Below are 19,974 nucleotides of genomic sequence, written 5' to 3'. Positions count from 1 at the left end.
CCTTGCCTTGAATGTCTCCAGGGATGGGACATCAACCACATTTCTTGGCATCCAATTCTCCTCCCAGACCTGGAAGTCTGAATGGAAATGACAATTTTCTCCTCTCCTGGCTAACTGGGACTAGAGCATAGGAATTTCACAAGGGGAAAAAATAATGAGCTGGCTTCCCCCACATTTGTTGTGTTTGTCTCCAATTTTGCTTTTGTACTGTCTAATCTGCTCTACTGAACTGCCAGTCATCTCCTGCGGATGCTTTCTCTGCTTGACAGCCAGTAGAGCCATCTGATTTCAGGCCTCCCCAGTGTGTGCTTGCAGGCCCTGGGGCTGAGATGCACACCCTGAAGGCTGCACTTGGGCACAAGTTGGCTGCTCAAAATGTGTCCTGCAGTGATTCCCACCTTCATTACCACTGTGCAGCTGTTTCAGGGCTCAGAAGGGTTCAAAGCTAATGAAAGAGCGTTGCTCTCCTTCTGCTGACCTATCTTCCTTCCTTGCTCAGCTCTGGAGGAGCTGGTGGCCAAGGTGCCTGTGGCTCATCTCAATCAACTCCATTTATTTCAGGATTTCAGGTTGCTGCACATGGAAGCCTTGGTGATGGAGAGATCACAAGGCTTTCCTTTATTCAGAGATATGATTTCATCTTATTCTCTGTGTTAGATTTTGATACTTTATTCTATAACGGCGGGTGAGTGTGGGCTCCTACAGTTCCCAGAATTCAGCAGCTTTATGAGAAGAAAATAACTGGACAGAATAAATTCCCTTTAAGTGAAAATGGGCCCAGGCTGATAATTCTGAGGTAGAGCGATTCAAAGTACCTGTTTTTTGCTGTTTTATTTTTTAAAGTATTTTATTCTGAAGCAGCAGGTGCTACTTTCATTTCAGAAAGCATTTTGAGAACATTAAAAGGGTTAGGAAGCCAGCTAAATCTGAGGAGTTTTAAAAGCCCTGTTCTTCTGTACAGCTCTATCATAGCACATTTCCTTCTCCATTCCATAAAACACTGACTACAATAATTGACTAATTCCTGTACATTTGCAAGGTAATCAATAGAATAGAAAGCTTCTGTTCATGTGCCCTGGGAACACTGATATTACATAAAAATAGATGCAAATCAGACATATATCTCAAGCTCCTAAAGTGACATGGAGGCATATTCAATTCCTGCACTACAAGCTACTGAGGCTACAAAACGCAGTAGAAATGCAGAACACAAAGGAAAAGCATGCCAGCCTCTTTAGAAAGTAGTGCCTATCATTGGCAAGGGCTGGTTGGCATTCACATCTCTCAGTCCTTTGACTGATTTGTTTCTGAGGTGTAACAGCTGCCTACAGGTTGTACCTACACAAGTGAATCCAATGTGACACACAGCCAGAACATTGCAGTACATTGCTTCTTGTACTAATAAATATTTAAGCATGCAACCTGAGTGCTTCTTCAGCATCAGTTCCTTCTATGTCGCAAGTGGCATACAGTAACTAGCAAACTGCCGTTCAAAAAGGAAAATAAAAAAGGCCACTGACAAGCTGTATTGGTTATTAATATACAGATGGTAGCAAATGTACAGAAGGTATAAGTAAAGGAAAACTCACCAGTGGTGGTGCCTTGGCTGAAGAAGCTGGGGCAGTCCTCACTGGTGAGTGATCTCCAAGAGATGCTACCTCAGTGGGAGTCAGCCCTTAAATGAGGTCTCAGAGGGGATGGAGTCGAGCTCCACCCCTTCCGGGAGCACAGCTACATCACTCTCACCTGTGCTCCCACAGCTGACCCCATACTTGCCTCAGCTGACTAATCAGAGGTTCAGGCTGTGATTACCAATCTCCCATACACAAGCTTAAGATAATGGATAATGTATTTAATTGGCTTTTGTTTGTAAAGTTTTTGTTAAATAAAGTTCCATGAGCCTTTTGCATGTGGAGTTTGATCCTGTGCACATACTTACAGGCTAACAATAAAGGACTGGAGAACAGAGTTGGCTGCTGGCCACAGTTTGAGACTCTTATTGATTGATGAAACCCAAGGGTAATTTTGTCTAAGAAAGGGAAGAAAAACTGCCAGCCTTTCAGGGATGGAGCACACTTCTCCCCCTCTCCCAGTTTGGTCTCACAAGAGAGAGACTTACCCAGTGCAGACCCCAGCGATGTTCATTAGCAGAATGGCCTGAATCCAAACATTAGTGCCAACCTATTTCATAAGCTTACCTTGCCTCATCAGTCCAGTGACTCTGGGATGAGCAATCACAGCTTTAGCAGAAACCTTGAAAATAATATTTATATAGTTACATGACAAACAGGCACAGGCAGAATGCATTTTATTAAACAGACAATGTTAATTGCTTCCAAGTGTCTAGAGGTTACTCTACCTGAAAATATTTGAAGTTTTGAATGGAAATTCATACATTGCGGCACACCAGCTGCAAAGCAAACCTTTCACTTGTTTTCTCTCTTGATTTTAAAATTAGGGACAAAGAGAAGAAAAACTCAGTCAGTATTCAAAAGAAATTAAAAGGAGAGACATATGTATTGTCAGGAGTTGATTTTAAAACTTACTACCCAGCTGTGTTGACTTTCCTGGCTCGATAGTCCTCTGATTGAGTCAAACAGGGCACAAAGTTGAGATTATTTTCATCTGGAATCTCAAATGCTTACTGAAGACTTTCTGGTTTGTAAATTAGCTATTAAGGATGGGGGGACAGGGGGGAAGAGGGGGAAAGAAAGTGGCTTCTTCCTCCATCCTCAGTTCCCCAACGAGATTTGTCTTTGGCTTCTATGAACTTTTTCTCTGAGTTCAGAGAAAGCCAGTGGTACAGAAGTCATTGTATCTCTTGTTGTGAATACACTTTTTTTCCTCTCAAGAAAACTCCTCAATCAGAGCAGAAATCCTAAAGACAGTTTTTGAGTCTCAAGTGATTTAAAAAAATGAAAAAAAAACAAAGTAATGTATTTCATACTAAAGGACTTTAACCATCTTCATTTAGCACATCAGAAAACGCTCCCTGGTTGAGCCAGAACTCTCACTGTGTGTTTTAATCTCATTTTCTCTGAAAAACCTGTTTATTTTTCTCAACTGGCAGAAGAAAATTAACAAATGTAAATATACGTTCCCATCTCTGAACTGCAGAATGGAGTTAGCTTGGGGAACGGTTGGGAACGGACACAATCAAGTTTCTGTGGAAAATGAACAGCCATTCAAAATTCATGGTTTCAGTTTTTGTGAGATACGATTCCATTCTGTTCCATTATAAACTAGAAGAGATTTTTCACTGGGATCCCAGAAGAAAACAGAAAACAAGAAGATGCATGAGAGATTCAGAACAACTGCGATTTCACATAGTATAATTAATTCTGTGGGCATGCAGAACACAAGGAAATACAAGTAGGAAAAGATCCACAGGAAATTTATTCCACAGAAAAATACCTTCTCTTTAATGGAATCCATATTTGACTTTGAAAATATTTTTCTCTGTTTTCTCACTAGGCTTACTTTGCTAATGAGTTTACCCTGAGAATTACCCTTCCATTGTAACAAAAAGAGGTCTACGCATTGAAACCTGCAAGGATCTCACTTCCCCTTCATATCACAATACATCTGGGGATACTTGGGGCTGTCATAGGTCAAATATAACTCTGAACTTCAGCCTTGAGTAGTGCAGAAGCATCATTTTCTTCCACAATGCAGAAAAGATATGTTCCATCAGAAATGCAAGTTTTTAATTAAATGTGAGATTGGTTTGAATTTGGTCAACCCATGAAGTGGTGTTACTATTCAGACGGGCTGTTATTTCAGAGGGCGATTTAAGAGCTTTGAATATTATTGTCCTCCTCTGTGTTATGAAATGCATGCGTCTCAGCATGCTGTCTGAGAGTCCTCCCAACTGTTCCCAAAGAGCAGTTATTTTCATCTGCAGGCAAGATTGTTTTGCACCATAGCAGTTATTAGAAGGACTCCTGTGTAATCATTTATAGCATGTGTGGATCTTAGCATTGTATCTGAATTTTTCAGACTAGGCTGTAATATATTATGAGCATCACATATTCTCTTCATTATTACTCATAATTCTGCATCTCAACAAATCAAAATAAAAGGGCTCCTAGTCTGTTAGCAGTGTGCACTGCATCTACTGTGTTGTGAATGCAGGTTAAGATGAGAAAAAAGGCAAAATAATTGTTGTGCTATGCCACATCAACTCACAGTCAATAGTCCACAAAGAGGTAATTTATGTAGACATATCGACATTGCAAATTTTCGGTGTTCTCTTCAAAAAGACACTCATTCTTTATTTCCTTCATTTCTGAATGACAGAGGTCTCTGATTCCCAAGAAAATGCAAAAAGACCTTGAAATAAAAGGATTTCATAATGACTTACAGTGATACACTCCTCCCAAGTTTTCAGGACAATTATATGCTTATTACTTTGGAAGAGTTAGAAAACAAGCAAGCTGCAGCTTTTAATGAAGCTTTCATAGCAGAGAGAACTATGAAAAAGCATTTAAAGCAGCTCATCTCCTCCTCTATTCAGGCTCTCTTTCATTTCCAGAGGCATTTGCAATGAGAAATTGGATGCTATCCAGTTTGGATTTATAAGGAAGCAGAAAAGGAGATAATGGCGGAAGTGTGAGCTTTTTTCCTCCGTGTAGATTCAGATCATCTTTAACGTTTGATCAGATTTTGAGGAACACGAGACAAAAAAGCAGCAGATATTTCCAAGTAGGCACTTTAAAAATTCAAAAGAGCTTTGCAGAGTCTCCCTGCACCCATAGCTGCTTCAGAGTTTCCTTTCATTACTTTTGGGGAAGATAGAGAACATAACCATCTTCTTAGCTTGGCTATCTGATTATAAAACCCAACTCAGAGCATCTGAAAGTTCTGCTTGCAATGTACAGACATACATCCCATGCCTTTGTACTGTCATGCTGCTATTCTAACAAGGTAGAAATATGTATGCGAGTGGGGAAGATGCATCAGGATCAGAGGAACAGGCAGCTAACACTGTATTACTGAGACTGATCTCCTCATCAGTCCACAAAATCCAAATGTGACCCCAGTACAGATATTTTATATTTTATATTGCAGGGAAGGAATTATCTCACCCTTTGATGATGGTAGCAGTTTTACTGCTACCGTTACTCACCATTCTCTGATCAGAAAGCACAACACTGCTACACCAGTTCTCACTCCTCGATTCAGATACACACACACAGGTTACGGTTATTCTGTGAGTGCAGTAGTGCATTTAGTGCTGCACAGTCTTCCTTTCCTTCAGGCAACACGTGCAGCAACAAAGGGGCCACAATGCTTGGATCTGTCTGGATGATATGCCACAAGATATGTTTTAGTAGCTTAGCAGTAGTAATGGTGATAGGAGGATGGTTGGACTAGATGATCTTCTAGGTCCTTCCCAACACTGTGATTCTATGATTTGAGTTTTCCCTTTTCTGCTCTAACCCTGTAACCTCATGGACACTTGTAAAAATAAATGGTTGGGCAGAACAATCTACTCATCTATTTTTCTGCTTGAAGGAACTTATCAGAAACTTTGCAACAAAAACTTGTTTCAGGCTTCAATTTTGGAAGTACATCCCCATCACATGAAAAAAAGTAACAAATATTGATGTACATAAAATATTTCAGATGTAAGTATTTTGATTCAAGAACTTACCCTTTTGTGCCCTCCTGTAAGAAATCTGCCTTTGTGTGTTAACAAAGGACAACTAAAAAGTGCAGCCACTGCTGTGCCTAAAACTTGGCCAAGGGAATTTAAGATTGAAAATGTTATTGGGTGCTATTCTGTCTGTCCATTTTCATAAGTATGATATTCAGAGCAGAGTACTAAACCTCAACTTGAGTAGAATCAGATATGAAATATTTCTGTCATCCCCAAAACTTTCTGGACAACTCTAAAGAAGTCTCTTCATGCAGCTGACTATTAATACCAGAGAGAGTGCAGACTGCCCCAAATCTTCATTTTGCAGACTTTGAGGAGTCATAATTCTTTGGTATTTTGAGGGATGTTGTGAATCAGTTTCCTATTTGGGGTTTCATCTTAAAGACTCAGTACAGTCCCAAACATGAACTGTGTGGAAACATTTTCCTTTTTTTTTTTTTTCTTTTAATTATTTTTTCATTATTTTATTTTATTTTTTTCTTCTAAAGCCTGTGTATTTTTCAGTGATCAAATGTCAATGAAGGGGTTTTATGGCAGGTCTAGTAAAGCACAGTTGTCCAATTACAACCTAGCTGTAAAATACACAGTAGGTTTTTTTTCCCTTTTTACTTCCAGGCAATGAGTTTTGGTCATGTCAGTTAAACCCAGCTAAAAGAAGGAGGAAAAAATAAGAGGGAGATGACTGTTCAGTGAACCTCAGGAGAGTTATGAAGTTATACAACCTCAGAAGGATTTTAGGTAGTTTTATACTGCCTGGCTCAGCTCATATTTATATCATCTGTCTCACTGCCTGAAATGAGCTGAGCTATGTGCTTGATAGAGAAAAGCACCTCCACTGACTGATGTATCTAAGGAATCCAGTTTGGACATGGCTGGATGAACCAGAAAAGAGGATGATAGCTGCACAAATCTTGCTATGATAGATGTCACATAAGTGCGAACTAGATAATTCTCAACACAACAGAAAGAAAAGAATGTGAAGGAAAATGTTCACTAAAGAGGTAGAGTTTTGTTTAAAGTTTAACACTTCCTTGTGAACTTAGTTATGTCCAAATTACTGTTTAAATTCAGAGAAGGAAATTGGAGGAGAATTGCAGTAATCTGGAAGTTTGTGCTGCAAATGTGCCACCTACTCCAGATAACAACCATAAACATAGCCTAATTCAGTGTAATTCTCTAATACCAGTTGCATTTTGGCTGAGATGCTCAAGAAAGTCCTCCAAGATCCTCCAGATACTTTTCAGAGTAATGTTCTATCAGTGAAGATTTATCTATGGTTTCACCTGATAAGATTTTTCATCTTGTCTCATATGGTGCAATTTACCATGCTCAGCATGCTGCACCATGCTCAGCACTCTGCATTGTGTTCATATATGTAGAGAAGAACCAGATTGATCGTCTTCAGCCTTTCTGCCACTAAACTCAGCAAATTAGCAGCTCACAATTCCAGCAAATGACTGCTCTTTTTCTTTTTCTTTCCTACTGCTGAGGAAGAAACTGAACTGCAAAGCTTTGGCTGGGAAGCTGAGGACTTATTTTGAAACTCTCCAAAGAGGACATAGATATCAAGCTGTTGTTATAATTAGTAAAGCGGTACAGCAAAATACGAGGCAGGCATGTTTTGGAGAACCCAACCAAAGTGAATCACAGACAGAAAGGCTTGGGTTGGAAGAGACCTTACAGAGCATCCAGGTTTAACCCCTTGCCTGGATAAATCCAATGTCACAAAAATAGCAGAAATAAAATCTTTCAGAAAGAAAGCCACATCTTTACTGCCATGAGGCATGTTACCTCTTCACAGAGACTCTCAGTTCTACCCTGTAGGTGAGGAGTAACACTTTGCTAGGTGTACCTGTGGACCTTATCCAGGCTAGAAGCTAGTCCAAGTCTGATCTGTTCTAAGAAGACCAGCTGTCTTTTCTCTGAGCCCGTTTATAGAAAATGTGTCCATTTCTGCAAAAAAGAATAAACCACACTCGATGAGTAGCATGTGATGCTGGAATAAAGTGCATTTGATGTTAAAATCCTGGGGCTGAAAAAGCTCACAGTAGAGGCCAAAGTGTGCACAAGGGCAGATGAGAAGGACATGAGTTCAGGATACTATATATGGATAGCTGTATAGCTACCAGGGTATTGAATTAGCATTATGTGTAACAACCATTAAATTATTTAAATGGATATATTTTTATTCTTAATTATTCTTGGTTTCTCTGCATCTTGTTAATCCTCTGAAAAACCATGGAGAAAGCACTGGCATTTCTATGAGGTTTTGCCTTTTAAAATATAGGTTTGGAAGGAGTATTGAATATTTCCTTAAGAATATGAAAAGTTGGAAGAAGTTGCTGATGGTCTCTGCAAATGAAATCACTGAAGTCAGTCATGGAATATGTCTTTAAGTGATTCATCTGTGGGTGAAATTGTGCCAAGAGTTTTCTCAAGAGCAAGTTTGGAGTATCTCTATCAACAGACTGCCCGATTAGAACATTTTTAAACACAAAATTTGGGTTGAACGTTGTGTCACTGCACCCTGGATAGGTTTTGAATCTAGTAGCTTTGGTAGAGCCCTTATAAAGAAGCACTATAAGCAATTGCTATGGAGCAATTTTTTTTCTTAATTAATTAACGTATTTCACATTTTCTTCTAGGATCAATTTCATTTACATAATTAGAGGAATAATTTTAAATAGTCTGTGTCTATGGAAATTACTTTCCCACTCTACAATAGCAAACTGTACTTGCAGAAAATTCATGTCTTGCAGGTGTGGCTTCACCCATGCAGAGATATTTCGTACATCAACTACTCTCAGGAGTTCTTTCTTTGCACACAAAACACACACATAGTCAGAGATAATGCTTGTGAAGACTATAACATGATAGAGTATATAACAGAATACATTCTGACCTTCTTAATCATTTTGTGATGTAATGAACGAAAACTGCAGGGCACATACATTTTGTATACAAATCACCTCAGCTCAGTACCTGGGGAATAACATGCAGAGATTTCTGTAGTCTGAAAGATCTCGTGTGCAGCCATCATTACATGTCCATAAACTGAGAGCAAAGGCATCTTCTGCTGCGAGGTGGTGCGACCAGGCCAGGCACAGCCCAACTCAGAGAGGAGCAATCTGAGCTCTGAGTGAGGGAGCACCTCCACTCTGTAGCACTACACTCTGAAATGATGCATGAAGAAGGGAAGCAGTGGGGCTGGACTAGCACTGTCCTGGACTTTGTCAGGCTGCTCTGGCTTCTAACTTGATATTTCCCTTGAAAATAAATTCAATTAGATTCAGATACAGCAATGTGGTTGGTTGCTTTGTTTGTTTGTTTCCTCTCTGACAACACATGCTCCTCCATCCACTCCTGCAAACACCAGTCTGCCTGCTAATGAGCTTCCTACACACATCACCAAGGCTAACGTGGCTTTCTGAGCCCCTATGGAGACCCTGAATGCATGGGACCCCTAACCCTGCACAGTGAATATTGATCGTTTTCCTCTCATTTCTGTTTAGTCTTATTCATTCTGAATTCCTCTTCTTGCTTTGTCTTTTAAATGTTATTTGTACCATTTTATCATTGCTCTTCTTTTTTTTTTTTCCCTTCCATAAAAAGCAATAAAATATTAATGTAGCATAGAAAAATCTGTCTGTGCTGGTAGTCTCTCAGAACCATTGATGAATCCATGAATAAAATATGAATCTTTATTTTGCTTATTGTATATCAGATTTCAGGTGTTTATTATATTTTCTGTAAAGTAAGCTTGTCCAACAGAGCTTCTGCTTGTTTGTTTGCTAGCTTGCTTTTATTTTAGGCAACCCTTCATTTATTAACCTTTGGAAAAGGTAATGTCTGATGTGGTCTTACATGAAACATGAAACTTTCATTTGGATCAATTTTCTACTCTCTCTCATCTGGAAAAGAAAAAAAACAAAAACAACAAAAGCATCTTTTTCATCCTCTTGCTGTAGAGCCAGATTTTTCAATATTACCTCGGCCTAAGAAAAGATCTTTTGAATGCAAAGATTGATGTTCACTATAAAACCAAACACCCCCAAACTGTGGTATTGTAACAGGGACATATTTGATGTGGAAAATTCTGCTATCTTTAGCAATCTTAATCAACATTCTTATTCCAATTACACACTAATCTGAAAGTGATTTTTTTTTTTTTTTAAACTATAATTATGCCTTAGTCTCTTTGTGTGAGACTGATGACAATATAAATCTGAAGCAGTTTCTCTGGAGATGTCTGCGCTGCCTACAGTTATGCTGGTTCACTAACAAAGGATCTGCTCATTTGGGTTGCATGTTCTTGAGATAATCTTATCAGAGATGGATTTTTATAGCCTTGATTTTCTAACAATCTGTTTAACCACGGCAAAAAACTTTGTCTTAAACCTATGAAACAGAGATAAAGATTTAATGATGAACAACTGTCCCTTCAAGGGATGACAGCAAACAGTTTATGCCAGCAGCTATAAGAAATCTCTGCCCATTTAGGGTCATGTGTCTGTCCCTGTGATCGTGATTAAAACATAGATCTTCCTGCTCCAGAAATGCAGATAAAAATCTTGATAAGCTGGATTCTACCTGTTCAGATTGGAGAATAAAAGTCTACCCTTTCAATGAAAAGCCTATTACAGATTTGGATATAGAAAAGAATAAGAAAGGTGTTATAGAGTCCATAAATAAAAATCACAATATTAATATTTAAAATGAATAAATCTTTCAAAATTCACTCTGAAAAAGATCTTTCCATGTTCTTTACCTGTAGATAGTGTTATGATTGTTCTACAGCCACACTGTAGCCATCTTTATTATTGAATATTTCTTAGGTAAGCACTGCATTATGGTTACCAGGACACCAGGTTGTGAATCTCATCAGTCCCCTAAACCCACAAGTCTATGCAGATCCTTAAGGGGAAGCGCAGTGGTTGTCTGATAGCACATTCTGTAGCACTATAATATTTACTGCTAATGATTAATAACATACTGCACAAATGCTGCTGTATAATGACAATGCAGTGTAGAAGATTTTCTTTCTTTCTTCCGCATTTTAAACTATCAACACACCCAGAGAAGCATTTTTCCCCTCTGTATTCCTGTATTTCAAAAGACCTGTGCCGAGCTGGGTAAGGAGCCCTCTCCACTTCACACATTTCCTGTCCATCTTATGGAAAGAGTCAGCCCTTTTGTGGGTCCTTAAAACACTGATAGCCACACAGAAAATATTCAATGAAGGGAAAATAGGAAGCCCAGAAGAGTTTGAGGAATAGAGGTTAGATACTGCAACAGCCTAAATTATGACACGGAGTGATTATCATCAAATAGACAAGTCAGATGTCAAGTACACAAACAAATCATGACCTAGTCACAGACCCTCTGCAAGCAACAAATAAAAAGAATGTTTTAAAGAGACTGCTTAAACCATTCTGCCTGTGGCTGAAGATGTAAAATGGCAATAGGCAGTGCACTACCTTCAGCATGAGGTGAATTTGCTGAGCTGTGAAAAAAAATAAATTGCATCACACCCTGTTTTGGTGGAGGAATCAGAGGTTTCCATGTACTTCTATTATTATGGGGTTTGTTGTTTGGTTGGTTTCTTTTTTAGTGAACTATTCCCTAGAGAAATGAGGGATACTGGGTCTGAGGATTTCAGACAAAGATGACTTTATTGACTGGTACTCTTTACCACAAAGTTTTAATTAAAAATAAGTATTAAAACTGGTTACGGGGTAACCCGGAACTCTAGAGCTGGCAGTTCACAATAAAAATCACATCATGTTCTCCTTGTCGGAAAAGCCATCCCCAATCCAATTTCAAAGTTCTGCAGTGGTAATTGAAGGCTGCAGGAGGCTGTTCAGCAAAACTTCAGATTAGGACTCAGCATGCGGCAATATCTTAGCCATGTCTTGAATGGCTTCTGGGCAGGCAGTGTTGAGAGCAGGGCTTAATATTACGAGAGCCTTGCAATCTGTATACTCAAGAATTAAGAGTATTTAAGTCAGGAAGTGGATAGAGCAAACTATTTGTCAGAAATTAGGTCTACAAAAAACAAAGTAGGTCTGTGTGCTTCTGCCAGGAAGAACAGTACTGCTGCCAGACGATCAGTCTGTGAGACTGAAAGATCATCCTCTGAGTTCCTAAACAGTATGAATATATCTCACATAAATATATTTATAAAGATAGGATAATATATGCTTAACCTTTTCAGAAAAGGTCAGGACTAAGCCCTTAGGTATCTCATTTTGGAGAATCACAGAATCACAGATTTGCAGAGGTTGGAAGAGACCTCAAGAGATTATAGAGTCCAGCCCCCAGGTACACGAAGCATGCATTTCTGTAGCTGCTTAAGCCTGCTCCCCCATATTGCCACTATTATATTCTACTTTATGTTTTTCTTGGTACCTTGACTGAGTAATTTTTAAAATATGATATTTTCCTGTATTACAATTCTCAGTTCCTGAGACATCATTATGCAAAGGTCTATACTTTGAAAAGCACCTCAGTCCTTGTACAGCTTTTCTGCTATCCCAGTATGACACAAGAAAGCAAATTAGTCAACTTTTGTGCTTTTCTTCTTCTTTTCTAATTTATTTATTTTATTTATTTTTTTTTTTTTTAAATGAGAAAGTGCTCTGTGATCTTATCCAGCTCCTGACTTGTGGTAGCTGTTGGTCTTCTATGCTTTGGTGGCAGATGGATGATATGAGTTATAAAATACTAAGGCAAAGAGAAGGGCAGCCTGTGAGATTACTAATCAATTTCCTAAAGAATTATCTAGCAGAAATGCCAGTTTTAAATTGTTTCCTATTTCTTTTTAATTTAAACAAAGCCATCAAAGGTGGCCTGCTGGCATCTGTGTTGACTTTCATGTATTTTATTGGTCTTTTAGTGTTATGCCTATTGCTCATCAGTGACTCTGAATGTCCCCGTAGTTTCTTAATGAAAACAAAAGATGCTTAGTGTGGAAATCATTTCCCTCATTCTGGGATACATTACATTTAACAATCTTATGCTGAATCTCTTTTACATTACTGTTATTAAGGAAACTGCAATTTAGGCTCTCCCATCCTAGGTGCTGCGATTCATAATGGGACATACACTGACACTTGATATCACACAATGAATGAAAGATGTACAACATGGGGGAAAAACTTATCACCACCCTCCTCTGCTGGCACAGAGCTGAGTAGCAGGAAAACTTGTTCAGTTTCACATAAAATAGCCTGTGGCACAGTCAGGAGCTGGACTGCTGTTCGACTCTTCATCTCAGCTCCAGGGACACACATCCATCTTCACACTTTTCCAGAGAAACAGGGGTTTGTCTTTTTGGAGATGTTAAAATGAATCAAGGGCAGAAAGCAATAATCTGATATGCTGTAAATTTGAGTGTCATTGTCAATATAAGTAGGATTACAAAAAAATCACTGTGTATCACTCTTTCAAGTACTTGAAGCAGCTTCTTTGATTTTAAAATGTAGAGGAAAACATCTGTCAGCTTCTCTAGAATTTGCTACGTTTCTCAGAGAATCAAGAGAGTAAAAATTCTTGAGCCTTGAAGAACAATAATTAGAGTGTGTTAATTTGCAACTCTTCACATTTGCCTTCAGATAATCACAATGCAGCAGCTAAATGAGGCCATGCAATTGTTCCTGCAATAATACCACTTACAACAAAATGATTTGGTTTTTTGCTATTAATACATACATCCGTAGATGTCTTGGCAGAGCTTTCATAAAATCTTATTGGACTTTTCCACTCAGATCTACAATACAATGTCTGATTGTCCCCTCCATTATTTCCATCAGAGAGTAATAGTATTTCACATTACTTAAATAAATAAATAAATAAATGGCAACCTCCTCAGCTGCTTTGAATGGGAAAGTTGCCTAGGCTGGCAGTCCTGAGGTTACACCCACAAAAAACTCACTTACGCTTTAAACAATGTAAATTCTTTATATCAGTAACAGCAGACCATGGTATTTGTCTGACCTACTTCAGGTAAAATACTCCTTAAATTATTTTTTATTTTCTCTTTAGCTTCCAACAGCTTTTCTGGTGGTAATTTTTATAATGAGAGGAAAATCCCAGATAAGACAAATGGCTTAAATATTTAAATATAACAAATAAACCAGTTACGGTAACCTTACTTAATTTGGAAGAAGCTGAGCAGTGGAACAATGCAGAGAATTAGAACAGAGATGCATTAGATGCAAACAGCAGCAGGGCTCAGAGCATCCATTGACAGCCCCGCCAATCTTGGTAATGCACTCCTGCTACCAATGGTCTTAAAGGAGGGAGAAGTCTCTTCCACTGAGCAGAGACACCCACAGTTCAAATGATTTATGAATAAGGGTTTTGCTCGGCTTCCAAGTCAGAGCAAATTTTCCCTTACTAAGGGCTTCAGGATGAGACCCAGAACAACAAAATGCAATAGGTCGAGAAGGATGTAAGAAGTTTGCAAAATGCAGAATGTCACTTATGTGCACTCAAAGTCATTTCCTAGTTCTCTTCCTAGGCTGTGTGCCAAGCAAAGAAGAGCTTTCTCATTAAGAGCAAACCACAAATTTTACAGAGTGAAGATAATTTTTGCTCACTGGGTTTATAAAGGAAAATAGAAGAAGAAAACCAAACCACATGGTTAGAGTTTAGCCAAATATTATGATATTCACAGAAAATAATGCAAACTGACAGTGAGATTATCTGATACCGGTGTTTTCTTTTCCTTTTAAACTCCAGCTACATCAGCAAATCTTCCCTTTCATTGGACTTCAAGTATCACTTGCAAGTCCTTGAAGGAGAATAGGACTAAATGTTTATCACAACAGGATCATTATGAAAGAGGTATGCTTGCTTCTTCAAAGATCTTGTTAGCTTGTTAAGCACCTTTTTTTCCTCAATTATTTATTTATTTTTACATGTGCCTACCACAATATATACAGGAGAGAGAATGAAAGACCTCTTTGACAGCAGAGACCTTTTTTCATTGTCATTTTCCCGGTTGCTCTCAAGGACAATACGTTATTAGTGGCCTTTCACTCTCCAGCACATCAAATTTTCAGGCTTCAGATTTTTTTACCCTGTTGACTGAATGCATTCCATTGAATTTCATTACTTCTTTCATGTTGCTAAGTTCCATTTCAGTTTTTGATAGAACAATTAACTTCTATGCAGAACAGGAGAATAAAACCAGAAGCATAAGAGTAATGACAAGGAGCTCCTCAAAAAACCTCAGAATGGTAAGAACTGCCTTTTCACTAGATAGAGGTTCTTAAAAATCAGGGGGAATCATTTAAGAGTGGTTACAACAAAAGCATTTTAAAACTTACTGAGTGAAAAAGTAAAACTAAACATTTTCTTGCAAAACTAAAACTTGCACTTGCTCTGGGCTTCCAAAAAGCTTGAAACTTATTAATAATAAATTTCAAAAAAAGATTAATTCATTTTATTCAATAAAATTTTTATCCTGGAATATTTTCTCAATAATTTATCAGTCTTTTGTTGATTAAAAACTCAGTGGAAGTGTCAAAAAATTATTGTATCAGCATTATGAATTGATCTGTCTCTATTTTTGATGGAAAAAGTACAGGCAAAACACTTTCTAGAACCACAGTGACAGAATGTGCAAGGGAAAGATCAGATTGCTTTTCATTATCAGCTATTGGGCTTCCTCCTTGGCCAATGACAGGTTGGATATTAGGAAAAACATCTCCAAAAGAGTGGTCAAAGGCTGAAACAGGCTGCCCAGAGGGGTGATACTGTCACCAACTGTGGAGGCATTCAAGAAACATTTATATGTTATACTAAGGGACATGGTTTGGTGGGGGAATATTGATGGTAGGTGGATGTTTGGACTGGATGATCTTGAAAGTTTCTTCTAACCTTGATGGTTCTGTTGTTCTATGATTCTATGCTGTTGTCTCTAAAGAGCATCTCTGTGACACTCAGATTTGCCGAACATAAGTGAAACTATTTCTTCTTTTAATCTTTTTAGCCTAAAGAACTACACTTCTCCAACATATCTTTGTTGGTGTGCACTATGGGGCAAAGAGCACCACTCCCTCAGACAAAACCATTAGCTTAGGAATTCACTGCAATTAGTTCATGTGAGTTTTTACTCAGAAGAAAGCAGAATAATACTGGGCAAGAGCAGAAGACTGAATTCCCAGCACCCCTCATCTCTCTTGAACACCTCTGTTGCAGAACATGTCTGGCTTCATGTGCCATCCCCACTGCAGCACTGATTACAAAGCACCAACTGGCAGCTGGTATTCAGTGGGATCAGTTTTCAGTGTCCTTCTCATTATTAACTGAGAGCAGCAAGAAACCAAACCAAACAAACAAAAAAGAAAAGTAGACAACTCAAAATCCTCTAAATTTGTGCATTTCTATTAATGCTTAAATTATAATGAACACCCTAAGTGATATTGTATCTTGAGCAAACAGAGGAAAGCAATTACACAAGGAAAAGAATTCTGCCATCAGCAGTGGTTTGTTGTGTATTAAGCAAGGCAGAAATCTTTCATCAATTAGTGCTCTGTGTAAACACATATGTGATGGTCTCCTAAGAAACCACAGAGATCCAAACAGCACTGCAAGAGGTGATAAGGTGTCACATTTACTGCAACAGCAGTTGCAAGAATTTGATCATTAAATCTTCATAGTACATCGCAGTATGGGCCACTCAAGGAAAAGCAAAGTCCATATATTTTCCACCACTAAATTTATGCCATTTTCATTCTGAAAATAGAAGGACTGTAGCTGAAGTTACATCACAGTGACAAGTAGCAAATCTAATCCAGGCTTTATTTGTTGACAACTGTGGAAGATGGAAAATTTTACTCCTTCTATTATCAAAGGTGCACTTGAGCTAACACACTGCAGGTCAGCTTCAAGAACCTACCAACGCACCCAGAAAAAACTCATGTGTATTTTTTTATTCATTACATTGCAAATTTTCTAAATAAAACTCACTGGAATTCATCTGTGTGTCAAAATTAGGAGGAAAAATGAAAAATAAAGCTGTCAAGGAATCAACAGAGGAAAGAAAGGAGGTGACATCTATTTAGTCTATCACTAGCCAGAGTCACCTGTCCTAAAAATATAACCGCTAGATACTTAATCCAATTCAAAAGTTTTACCTTCATGGCAAATCCACGTAGAATTATACAGCACTTTTACTATCAGTGACACACAAGCATTTTTAAGAGATTCTTTCCCCAAACTTTGCAACCTGATGTGCTGTTCAAAGCAGCCTTGCCAAACCAGAAGAGCGCAATCAACTGTCATTAATTATGGATACGTGCAAAGAGTATCTGGATTTCTTCAAAATCAACTCATTGAAAAACTTCAAAGAATGTTGCAATATCTTGCATTACCTTTCTCTCTGGTTGATCTAAGAGAATAATTATGAAGTTACTGAGTGTGAACAGAAAAGGCCACATCCTCAGCTGCATAAACCTGGTCTCAAGTGTTATCGGGTTACAAAGTCAAACACCAGAACTGCCATAAATATAACACAACCCATGCTAGCTAAAAGCTCAGTGGCATCTCAAATAAAATTAATATGTCATTCCATAATGCCAAAACTAAACAGGATCTGCTGTTTTCCATACCACAGAAAAAATGATTTCAGCTGTTAATCTAATTAGTCCACTTTAAGATCATATTTTGTCCCTCGTTCAGTGCCACAGCACCAAACGATTTCATTACAATAGATAGCAAGCATAGAAAGCAAGATAATTATAAATGTTAAGCTGCATATTTCTGTAAACTTAACAGTGGAACAAAGGTTGCTGCACTTTGTAACAGAGAATGGCACATTCACAGCAGTGGGCGCTACATCGTGTGAACTGGAACAGATGTCATGAGAGGATAGAAGGCCAAGTATGTTCTTAAGTGGAACAGATCTTGATCTTTAATATTTTAATACTGTCACTATTTTCTTCACTCCCAAATGTTTTTGTTTTTTCTTTCTACGTTCTCTAAATTACTCAATTGGCATTTCTATGTCCCACTTCATTGCTTACATTTTCAGGGCTGTTTCATTTTTCCCCCATTTTGGACTAGTTCTGCCCATCCCTAAGCTGCTTCACCACTGCTGGCAGTGATGCTCACTTGGCTACTACAGCTTCTCTAGCTTGGAAAAAGCCCGAGGCAAGGTTTATGAGTCCTATCTGTAGCCATTTAAGGATATCATATTTAACAGTTGTTTCTCTTTATGTGTAGCATACATCACGTAATACAACAACAACAGGTTGTATTTACATTACAACACAGGTTGTATTTACATTACAGATACCAGCCCGCAGTTTCTGCTCTCTGGCAGAGGAGATCCTTATGCCACACCGCAATTACTTGAGATTTTCAGTGGTGTATGAACAGCTGGGCTTAGAAACCATCAATCAACCACGTATTTTTTGGCCTGAATATTTATCATTTAAATAGTCTCAGAGCTATTCTCATTGTCTGTCATCTGACAAGGAAAACCTGATTTCAGTTTCACCAGAGCTCCCTGAATCGAGGTATCAGCTTCCATCCTCCTAATTATCCCAGACTGACTTGTACTTAGGATCTTCTGCACTTCAGCCCTCTTCCATTTAGTAACAATGTAATAATGGCACTTAGCTCCCAGCAACCATAGGAGATTCAGCCAGTGTTTTCTGTCATCACTGCAGCTTCACAGACTGTTTTTAAATAGTTCACTCCATTTGGTGAATCAGTAACACTATATATATACACACACACACACATATATATATATATACATATAGCTTTCCAATTTCTCACAAAGTAGCACTTGAACATGTCCCACAGGACCATCAAATGCCCTAAGAAAATCCTACACACATTCTCAAGCAGAGATTTGGCTTGACCTGAAATTAGTAAACACCTCTCCTCTCTCTCTGAAGTAATGAGCTCTTTTTTTGCCCAGGATGTATTTGCATAGCTCTACTGACAACAGGCAAGGCGACAGGGAGAGCCTGCTTCATATGTTGCTAACAATCTCTACCTTTAATCTTCGTGTTTGTGGCACTTCTCTTTAGATCAAACTCACAGTAAACCTTAGCTAAAAAAAAAAATATGGCTTTTTTTTTTTTTTTTTTTTTTTTTTTTTTTTTTTTTTGGTGACATCATGTCCTCACTCCTTCTAATAGGAAAATAGGAAAATTCTCACACAGGTGTTTGGGTTTTTTTTCCCCCCCTCTCTCCTTTCTGGATTAAAAATAGATGTGTTTAGCTACAGATGTACTGAGAGATGTGGTTTAATGAGAAATATTGGTGTTCAGTGAGCTGTTGGACTGGATGATCATGGAGGTCTTTCCCAAACTTAACGATTCTATGACTAAATGAAGCAGTACCATAACAAAGGTTGTTAATTCATTAATATCTCTTTAACATTCTTAAAAACATAAGTTAAAAAGCAATATAATTACAGTAGTTGTCACGTTAGTGTGAATCTAAAGCAAATCATCAATAAAGAAGATCAAATTGAGCCACGGTGATCTACACAAGCTGAAGATCAGGCAAAAATTGAAGTAATAGTGAAAAAGATCTCAGTGGTCAAAAAAGTGTTACTTTCTCTGATGAAATGTTTTTGTCCTCTCTCAGAAACTGAAATATGAATAACATGCAGAGAAAAGTATCAATATTTTCAATACACTTACTGGCCTATTGGCTGCCAGCAGTAGAAAACACATGTATGACTACTTCTGAAATTTTTAAGCAGCACAATGAGTTGTCTGCAGCAAGAGTTCAGATAGAACATTTTAAGGCTAACGTGTTACCAGACAAAATGGAATAGGCTGGTGGTGGGTTATAACACCCTTTTAGCACTTGTACCCTCAGAACATTGCTGTTTTCCTGTGTTTTGTCTGTGATGCTCAGATCCGATGTGCAACTACACCATCATGAATCTCTAGAATACAGGGCACGTGAGTCAATCTGAGTTGTTCTATGTGTATTGTGGTTCCTATCTTTGCTACCATCATGCTGTCTTTGGTGCTTAAACTCTACAAAGGAGGGACTTGTATAATTTCTCTCTTTTATTTTTTTATATTAGCTTTTTAGGGCTCTTTGTAAGAACATACCTGGCATAATAGAGCTCTGATTTTCTTGGCACCCTGGGTGTACTAATATATACTGTAATGACTGCTGCACAGTGTCATGCCGAAATCAGCTGAAAGCCTCTTTGAGCCCACTCTGGCAGAGGGAAAGCACAGAGCTAATAAAAACAGATAAAATACAATTCCAAGGAAGTCCTTTTAAACATGCCAGCTATTGGCATTAGGCAGTAGATAAATATCAAA

General features: G+C 38.2%; 1 long non-coding RNA gene across 2 annotated transcripts in view; it reads right to left on the bottom strand.

Annotated features, from left to right (window-relative positions):
* LOC140256151 (uncharacterized) overlaps positions 1–19,974 on the bottom strand; it is an 82,047-nt gene that overhangs the window by 42,725 nt on the left and 19,348 nt on the right. For both annotated transcript variants that reach the window (XR_011904652.1, XR_011904650.1), the window contains exon 2: positions 2,199–2,253. This is a non-coding gene — a long non-coding RNA (uncharacterized lncRNA). The remainder of the gene's footprint in view (positions 1–2,198; positions 2,254–19,974) is intronic.

The sequence above is a fragment of the Excalfactoria chinensis genome, chromosome 9 (genome assembly GCF_039878825.1).
Source record: "Excalfactoria chinensis isolate bCotChi1 chromosome 9, bCotChi1.hap2, whole genome shotgun sequence".
Lineage (NCBI taxonomy): Eukaryota > Metazoa > Chordata > Aves > Galliformes > Phasianidae > Excalfactoria > Excalfactoria chinensis.
The sequence above is the reverse complement of the archived record's forward strand: the minus strand, read 5'-3'. Positions and strand labels throughout refer to the sequence as shown.